This window comes from Erpetoichthys calabaricus, chromosome 3 (assembly GCF_900747795.2).
Source record: "Erpetoichthys calabaricus chromosome 3, fErpCal1.3, whole genome shotgun sequence".
NCBI classification, from domain to species: Eukaryota; Metazoa; Chordata; class Cladistia; order Polypteriformes; family Polypteridae; genus Erpetoichthys; species Erpetoichthys calabaricus.
The window spans coordinates 310,189,069-310,197,175 of NC_041396.2; the positions used below are offsets into that span (position 1 = coordinate 310,189,069).

Below are 8,107 nucleotides of genomic sequence, written 5' to 3' on the forward strand. Positions count from 1 at the left end.
TCTAATCTCGATATTTTTTTGGACACTCAGTTATAGACAAATTATTTAATCTAGCGGTAGAGGGCTGCGGGGAGCTTACACACATCTCTGGAGATGAAGGATTCAGGATATGTGAGGTACAAGGCTGTGGAGAATCAGCGGTCTGAGGATGTAAGGCTGAATTATCCAATGCTGTTAAGTTATCAACAGGCGAGTGTTGAAGACGGGCCTTACTTGTACCTGAGGTAGAAGGTTGTATTACTGGGCCGTTCAAAGTAGTCAAGTCGTCGGCAGGTAAGTGTTGAAGTGGAGATCTACTTGTACCTGAGATAGAAGGTTGTGGGGATTTTACAATCTTGTCTAGGGTGCTAGGCTGTTGTGAACGACCGGGATCTGAAGACGTTCTGATTTCAGAATAGGCTTTCCTCAGTAGCTCCAGCAGAGCATTCAAGATGGCTATTTCATCAGAATTTAGAACCTGGAGCAAATTATTAATGATGTCAAAATTGTTGACCGGTTGAGTAACTGGAGATGGTGCTTGAAAAATTTGAGGAGATTGCAACGGTGTGGGGATTTTAGGGGGCGTTATAGAATATTCAAGGTTATCGAACATCTCTTTTAATAGTCTCAGGTTTTCACTGGACGGTCTTTTCCTACCTTTAGCCCCTCCAGGCTGTTCACGGTCGCTGTGGGTGTCGCTGCTGCTGCCGCTATACCTGTTTTCAGGCATGACCTAAGTTTAATCAAAGACTGCAGTTATGAACACAGAATATAACAATTTGCAGTCAATGTTATTTTAATGAAAAGGGAATATAAAACATATCCTTTAATCTTGGGTCAGAACCATGTAAAAAGCATACATATGTATCATATATAACCTCAATTCGGGTCTGGAAATGTACATAGGAGACTCTACAATTCTACAATTCGAACCAGTAACCGGTGAAGGTCCGCAGCCACCTGCGCCCACTCCAGTCTTTCTTGGCAGCTCCACTTGTTATACTGACGAAGGGAATATCGGGGTGAATGACGAATTCTACACCAAGGTCCGTAGTCGGAGTGAGGCATTGATGGCAAAGGGGATTGCAGGAGGGCTGAACAGCTGCTGCAATCAGCGGGCATCGGTGATAGCGAAGGAGAATGCAGGAGACTTGAACGAAGGCTGAACTCAGATGGTAGATGAGAATGCTGAAAGCTGCTCTCAGAGGGTGGCGGTGATTGAGCGGTTTGTAGGTTCTGCCAGTTTTGGTCGATTGGTAGATTTTCTGAACCATCCAGCACTTGTGTTAAAACACCCTGTGGACTGGGATCTGAGAATAAAGTTTGGCCTTCTCAGTTAATTTTCACAAAATCTGGCGTTATGTATACAACCTATGTTTCTTCGATAAACTAAAACCTAAAATGACACTTACTGCGATTGGACAGATCAGGGGAAGCCCTTTGAGAAGCTGTTTCAGATTGTAAAGGGTTGTCGTCTAGAAAACAAAATTCATGCGCTCTTTAAAACAATATTTCCCCTTCCAGTGCATACAGAAGCTCAAACAAAATGATCTGATATTAGTTTCAAGGGTAACCCTCTCACCACCATGAGTCTTATAGCAACTCTGGCTGGTTGTCGCTGCAACTGTACATATACAAATAAATGGCTTGCAACATCTATTTATATGATAGATAGATATATAGATTTTTGTTTTTTAAAACAACCTTTATTAATGAGTCACAACAAATTTCCATTATATAACCATCCATATACACAAATAACCCCACACTCCGTTCATGCACTTAATTAATCCCCTGCACATTTTAATCCTCATCACCCCATTTCATGACCGGTTCAGATGGATAGATAGAAGCATGTAAATATAAAAATTCTATTTTTATGATAGATAGATAGATAGATAGATAGATAGATAGATAGATAGATAGATAGATAGATAGATAGATAGATAGATAGATAGATAGATAGATAGATAGATAACTTTTATTATACACACACGTGCGCGCTCACGCACCTACACACAGAGAAATGGTACTGAGCATAATAATTAACGGTAACCTATGATCAACATCATTTTGGATTTTAAATCCCCAACCCCTCTCATTTTAAACAGATATCATTTTTTAAAAAGGGTCTTACCGGTTTCCGAGTAAAATATCAGAGATTCAACTTGGAAATATTGACCTAAGGATAAAATATAAGGATTCAGCAATACATTTTTAAAAATATACTCGTTAATCAATAATATGCCGTACCGTGATCTTGTCTGCCGGGACTCTTGGGAGAATAGACTGTATTAACAATAATTATATTTCATTTAGTCTCTATCCATAAAAAATAAATAAATAGAAAACATTGTTCTAATAACATATTGAAGATGCACCATTTTGTCTTTTGATAAGATTCGGAGTCGTCTTTCAGTATTAACTAGGGGGCTCCGCCCCCTGCTCGCTTCGCTCGCCAACCCCTGGTGTTGGGAATGACAAAGAGCGTGATGTATGAATGAGATATAGAATAGTGTGACGGTGTAGATGATGCAAATAGAAAGCACCCAATAAAGTGTGTGGCACAGTGTAAAGGTTTATTTGAAAATTTCTTTGTACATGCCGTTTAAGTGTAAAAGGTAATTCTAGCTCAGAACTTGTAAGGTCATTTAAGATGGTTATTGTTGTGATCAGAGTCAAGTTTGTCAGAGCTTAGAAAGAGTTGTGTCTTTCCAGGAAGTAATGGAATGACTTGGGTATTTATGTTTTCCACATTAATATTTTTTGGACATAATATAGTGCGTTGTGTTAAAAGGGGCATTTGGTCTAATGAGATTGCTGTTCCAAATCTCTCTGTAACTAAGTCGTCGCAGATAAAGGCTTGAGGAATTGTAATAATATGTGGGTGAAGTCCATCTGTATTGGTGAGTGTACCATCTCTCAGTTGTAATAAGCAATTGTTATGATCTGGTTCTGGACATCGTATCTTTTTTACTAACTGTATCTTTTGAAAGCAATGCCAATTGTCTGCGTATTTTAAGGTGCACTGAACAATAGCTGAGTGAATGGCATCTGGAAGAATAGCTAATCACTGTCTAAAATCTCTTCCTCATAAAAGTACCTTTCCTCCAAATCGAATATTATTATTCATAAACGTTTGTTCATGCCATTGAACATTCATCAATAAACAACATTTTTTCAAGACGGATGTCACGTGCAGTGCCACCGTTAATGTTCATAGTGGATTCCGATTTGTAGGATCTAATGTAGTTGATAAAGATTTCACTTTCAGGTACATCGTCAGTTATAAGCTTCTGTAGATATTCAGTATATGAATGTAAAGAAGGCAGTCTAATTTGACCCTTTTGACAACAACGTGTAAATGTATAACTTGTATTGCCAGTTGTTTCTTCAGGGAAGTGAACTAAATGACAATGATTGCAAATGACATTCATTAATCAGAATGAATTTTCCTGGTGTATGTTTTGCTTGTGCCATTTGAGAGGCGCGTTGTTGCATGTGTAGTATTTGGGACGTGTTGTTTTGGAGCTGTAATCGATTTGCCTGTGCTGTGTGAGAAGCCCGTTGTAGCCTTCGCTGCCATTAACGTATGTCTGAGACGGGAGGTGTTTCGTTTTGAATCCGTGCCTGTTGCGATGCAGCACTTTGATTGATAGTTTGCGTCATGTGGATCTAGGATGTAGATTTGTGCATATTTGCGTTATTGATTTGTTTCAGGGTGCACTGTTCCAATGCGACGCAGTATTTGTGCACATATGCGAAAGTAGTATGGGCCATTGCCTTTTGGTGGCCTGATATTTACTCCGGTATATGCAAAAGCAAATGAACCATTGTAGGATCTAATGCAGTTCATAAAGTTTTTACTTTTAGGTACATCGTTAGTTAGAAGCTTTAGTTGAGCTTTGCGTTTTTGGAGTCGAGACATTTTTTCTTTTAGAAATATGGATAAGTAATAAGGAGTATTGCACTCACTGTTAATATGGAGCCTTTTCTGCGGTTGAACGGGTAATAGTGCCTTATTGTAATGAGATCCACCTATGCTGCATAGCCGTCTATTTTGTTGTTTCTTTCGTTTTCGTGTGTTTGTTCCTGTTATCCTTTCCTTTTCGTTTTGTACCCGTGACCGTGTATTCATGACTTGTTTCTTTCTCAGCATGCGAAATATGGATAAGTAATAAGAAGGATCGCAGTCACTGTTAATATGTTTCTTTTTCTGCAGTTGAACGGTTAATAGTGCTTTATTGTAGATAGATAGATAGATAGATAGATAGATAGATAGATAGATAGATAGATAGATAGATAGATAGATAGATAGATAGATAGATAGATAGATAGATAGATAGATAGATAGATAGATAGATACTTTATTAATCCCAATGGGAAATTCACATTCTTCAGCAGCAGCATACTGATACAATAAATAATATTAAATTAAAGAATGATAATAATACAGGTGAAAAAAAACAGACAATAACTATGTATAATGTTAAATATTAACGTTTACCCCCCCTGGTGGAATTAAAGAGTCGCATAGTTTGGGGGAGGAACGATCTCCTCAATCTGTCTGTGGAGCAGGACAGTGACAGCAGTCTGTCGCTGAAGCTGCTCTTCTGTCTGGAGATGATACTATTAAGTGGATGCAGTGGATTCTCCATAATTGATAGGAGCCTTCTGAGCGCCCTTCGCTCTGCAACAGATGTTAAACTGTCCAGCTCCATGCCAACAATAGAGCCTGCCTTCCTCACCAGTTTGTCCAGGCGTAAGGCGTCTTTCCTCTTAATGCTGCCTCCCCAGCACACCACTGCGTAGAAGAGGGCGCTCGCCACAACTGTTTGATAGAACATCTGCAGCATCTTATTGCAGATGTTGAAGGAAGCCAGTCTTCTAAGGAAGTATAGTCTGCTCTGTCCTTTCTTGCACAGCGCATCAGTATTGGCAGTCCAGTCTAATTTATCATCCAGCTGCACTCCCAGATATTTATAGGTCTGCACCATCTGCACACAGTCACCTTTGATGATCACTGGGTCTATGAGGGGTCTGGGCCTCCTAAAATCCACCACCAGCTCCTTGGTTTTGCTGGTGTTCAGGTGTAGGTGGTTTGAGTCGCACCATTTAACAAAGTCATTGATTAGGTCCCTATACTCCTCCTCCAGCCCATTCCTGATACATCCCACGATAGCAGTGTCATCAGCGAACTTTTGCACATGGCAGGACTCCGAGTTGTATTGGTAGTCCGATGTATATAGGCTGAACAGGACCGGAGAAAGTACAGTCCCTTGTGGCGCTCCTGTGTTGCTGACCACAATGTCAGACGTGCAGTTCCCAAGACGCACATACTGAGGTCTGTCTTTAAGATAGTCCACGATCCATGCCACTAGGTATGAATCTAATCCCATCTCTGTCAGCTTGTCCCTAAGGAGCAGAGGTTGGATTGTGTTGAAGGCGCTAGAGAAGTCTAGAAACATAATTCTTACAGCACCACTGCCTCTGTCCAAGTGAGAGAGGGATCGGTGTAGCATATAGATGATGGCATCTTCCGCTCCCACCTTCTCCTGATATGCAAACTGCAGAGGGTCAAGGGCGTGTTGAACCTGTGGCCTAAGGTGGTGAAGCAGCAGCCTCTCCATGGTCTTCATCACATGTGATGTCAGAGCAACAGGCCGAAAGTCATTCAGCTCACTAGGACGTGATACCTTTGGGACTGGGGTGATACAAGATGTTTTCCAAAGCCTCGGGACTCTCCCCTGTTCCAGGCTCAGGTTGAAGATGCGCTGTAGAGGACCCCCCAGCTCCGATGCACAGACCTTCAGCAGTCGTGGCGATACTCCATCTGGACCCGCTGCTTTGCTGGCACGAAGTCTCCTCAGCTCTCTGCTCACTTGCGCTGTTGTTATTATGGGTGGGGATGTTTTTCCTATGCTGGTATCAGCAGAAGGATGTGTGGAGGGTGCAGTACTCCGAGGTGAGAGTGAGAGTGGGTTAGGGTGGTCAAACCTGTTAAAAAAGTTGTTCATTTGGTTTGCTCTCTTCACGTCTCTCTCAATGGTGGTACCCCGCTTCGAGCTGCAGCCAGTGATGATCTTCATCCCATCCCATACTTCCTTCATGCTGTTATTCTGCAACTTCTGCTCCAGCTTTCTCCTGTACTGCTCCTTCGCCGCCCTGAGTTGGACTCAGAGTTCCTTCTGCACGCGCTTGAGCTCATGCTGATCACCGTCTTTAAAAGCCCTTTTCTTCTGATTCAAAAGGCCCTTGATGTTACTTGTAATCCATGGCTTGTTGTTAGCATAGCAGCGTACTGTTCTTACAGGAACTACAATGTCCATACAGAAGTTGATGTAGTCAGTAGTGCAGTCAACAACTTCCTCAATGTTCTCATTATGAGATCCCTGCAGGATATCCCAGTCTGTAGTTCCAAAAAGTTCTCTCAGAGTATTCTCAGCCTCCGGGGTCCACTTCCTGAATGATCGTGTGGTTACAGGTAGGACTCTAACTTTTGGTTTATAGTGAGGCTGAAGCTGAACCAGGTTATGATCTCCTTTCCCAAGCGCAGGCAGCGGGGTGGCGCTGTATGCGTCTTTAACGTTTGCATACAGTAAATCAATAGTCTTATTTCCCCGGGTGTTACAGTCCACATACTGGGAGAATGCAGGCAATGTTTTGTCCAGCGTCACATGGTTAAAGTCTCCAGCGAGGAGATCCACCAATGCTGACACCTATGCTGTCTAGTGTGAAGGTGTTGATGTTCACTTTAGAATATGTGGCTTTGGGTGTCACTTCTTATGGATGTGTGTGTGTGTGTGTTGGGGGGGTTGAGGATTGTTGTTGCGCGAGCGTCTTCTTTCTTTTTGTGTTCCTGTGTCTTGTTGAATCCCCCTCTTTGTGTGTGTCCCGTCCCTTGCTTGTAGGGTCTGTGGGGTGGTTTTGTGTTCTTTTTTTTTGTGTTCCTGTGTCTTGTTGAATCCCCCTCTTGGTGTGTGTCCCGTCCGGTGCCTGTAGGGGGGGGGGTGCCTTGCTGTTGTGCGCGAGCCTCTTTTTTTTTTTTTTTTTTTTTTTTTTTTTGGGTCTAGTTTCGTGTGCAATGTGTTTCGTGCTTTGCTTGCGTTTGAATACTTTTTTATGTGCCGTTTCCTTTTTTCGGTGCTCTTTGCGCCTCATTTCTCAATTTTTCCTGTGCTCACTCCTTTTTTCTGTGGTCTTGTCCGCCTCTCGCGGCCCCTCATCCGCCTCTCTCGCCCTCTTCTATCCGCCTTTCTCGGCTCCTCAGCCGACCCTCACGGACTCTTTTTGCGCCTGCGCAGTACGTCTTTTTGCAGCTACAGCCCATTGCCGGATGTGCCTGCGTCCATCATCCGGTTTAGCATTCTCGGTTAGTAATATGGATAGCAAGCTGTGCAATGGACCGGTCTGAACGCTTATTTACATATATACACCAAAAAGAGAGGGATTTTTTGAAAGCATACTTTCTAATAAAAAGAGTGATTTCTTTTAGCAGTTGTATGCCCTTTGAGCCGTTTTAAGACCACTTTACATTTACAACAGGACGATATGAACTTATGTTAAAGGCCTGTTTCTTGTGTCAGCTGCACAATTATGTGTATCAGCAAAAGAAAAGCTAATCTTCCATAGAGTATTTCACATAATGCTTGAGCAGGGCACACAGCTGTGTGCTGCTGGAGTGGGAGTCTCCCCTTCTGGCGTCCCGTGTCAGAAGAGAGGATGAGTCTCCACCTGTTTTTGAAGGAGCTGAAAGAATGATCGCCGTTTTCATGGAGTGGTGAAGAGTGATTAAACCACCTTTTTCTACCACCAGAATGGCCGAGTGGTTAAGGCGTTGGACGTAAGATCCGATGGGCAAATGCCCACGTGGGTTCAATCCCCACTTCTGGTAGCTTGTTATTCAAGTGTGCCTGTTCACTCTGTGTCTGGGTACATCTCTCACCTTTAGAAAGTTAAGCGAAATGCTTCCGTAATGTGGATCCTTAGCTCAGCTGAAAATACATACATAAATGTACTTGATTATTTAAAATGTGGGGTATTTGATAGAAGAGGGTTTGTTTTAGATAGATTTTTTATATGTATCAAGCATGATTTAAAAGGGAATTGCTGTATACTATTTACATCT

The 8,107-nt window shown here is 42.3% G+C and overlaps 1 non-coding gene across 1 annotated transcript; it reads left to right on the forward strand.

Moving 5' to 3' along the window:
• The first annotated feature begins 7,790 nt into the window (after positions 1-7,790).
• trnal-uaa (transfer RNA leucine (anticodon UAA)) lies at positions 7,791-7,873 on the forward strand. Its single transcript has one exon. It is a non-coding gene; the product is annotated as a tRNA-Leu (tRNA).
• Positions 7,874-8,107: the final 234 nt, after the last annotated feature.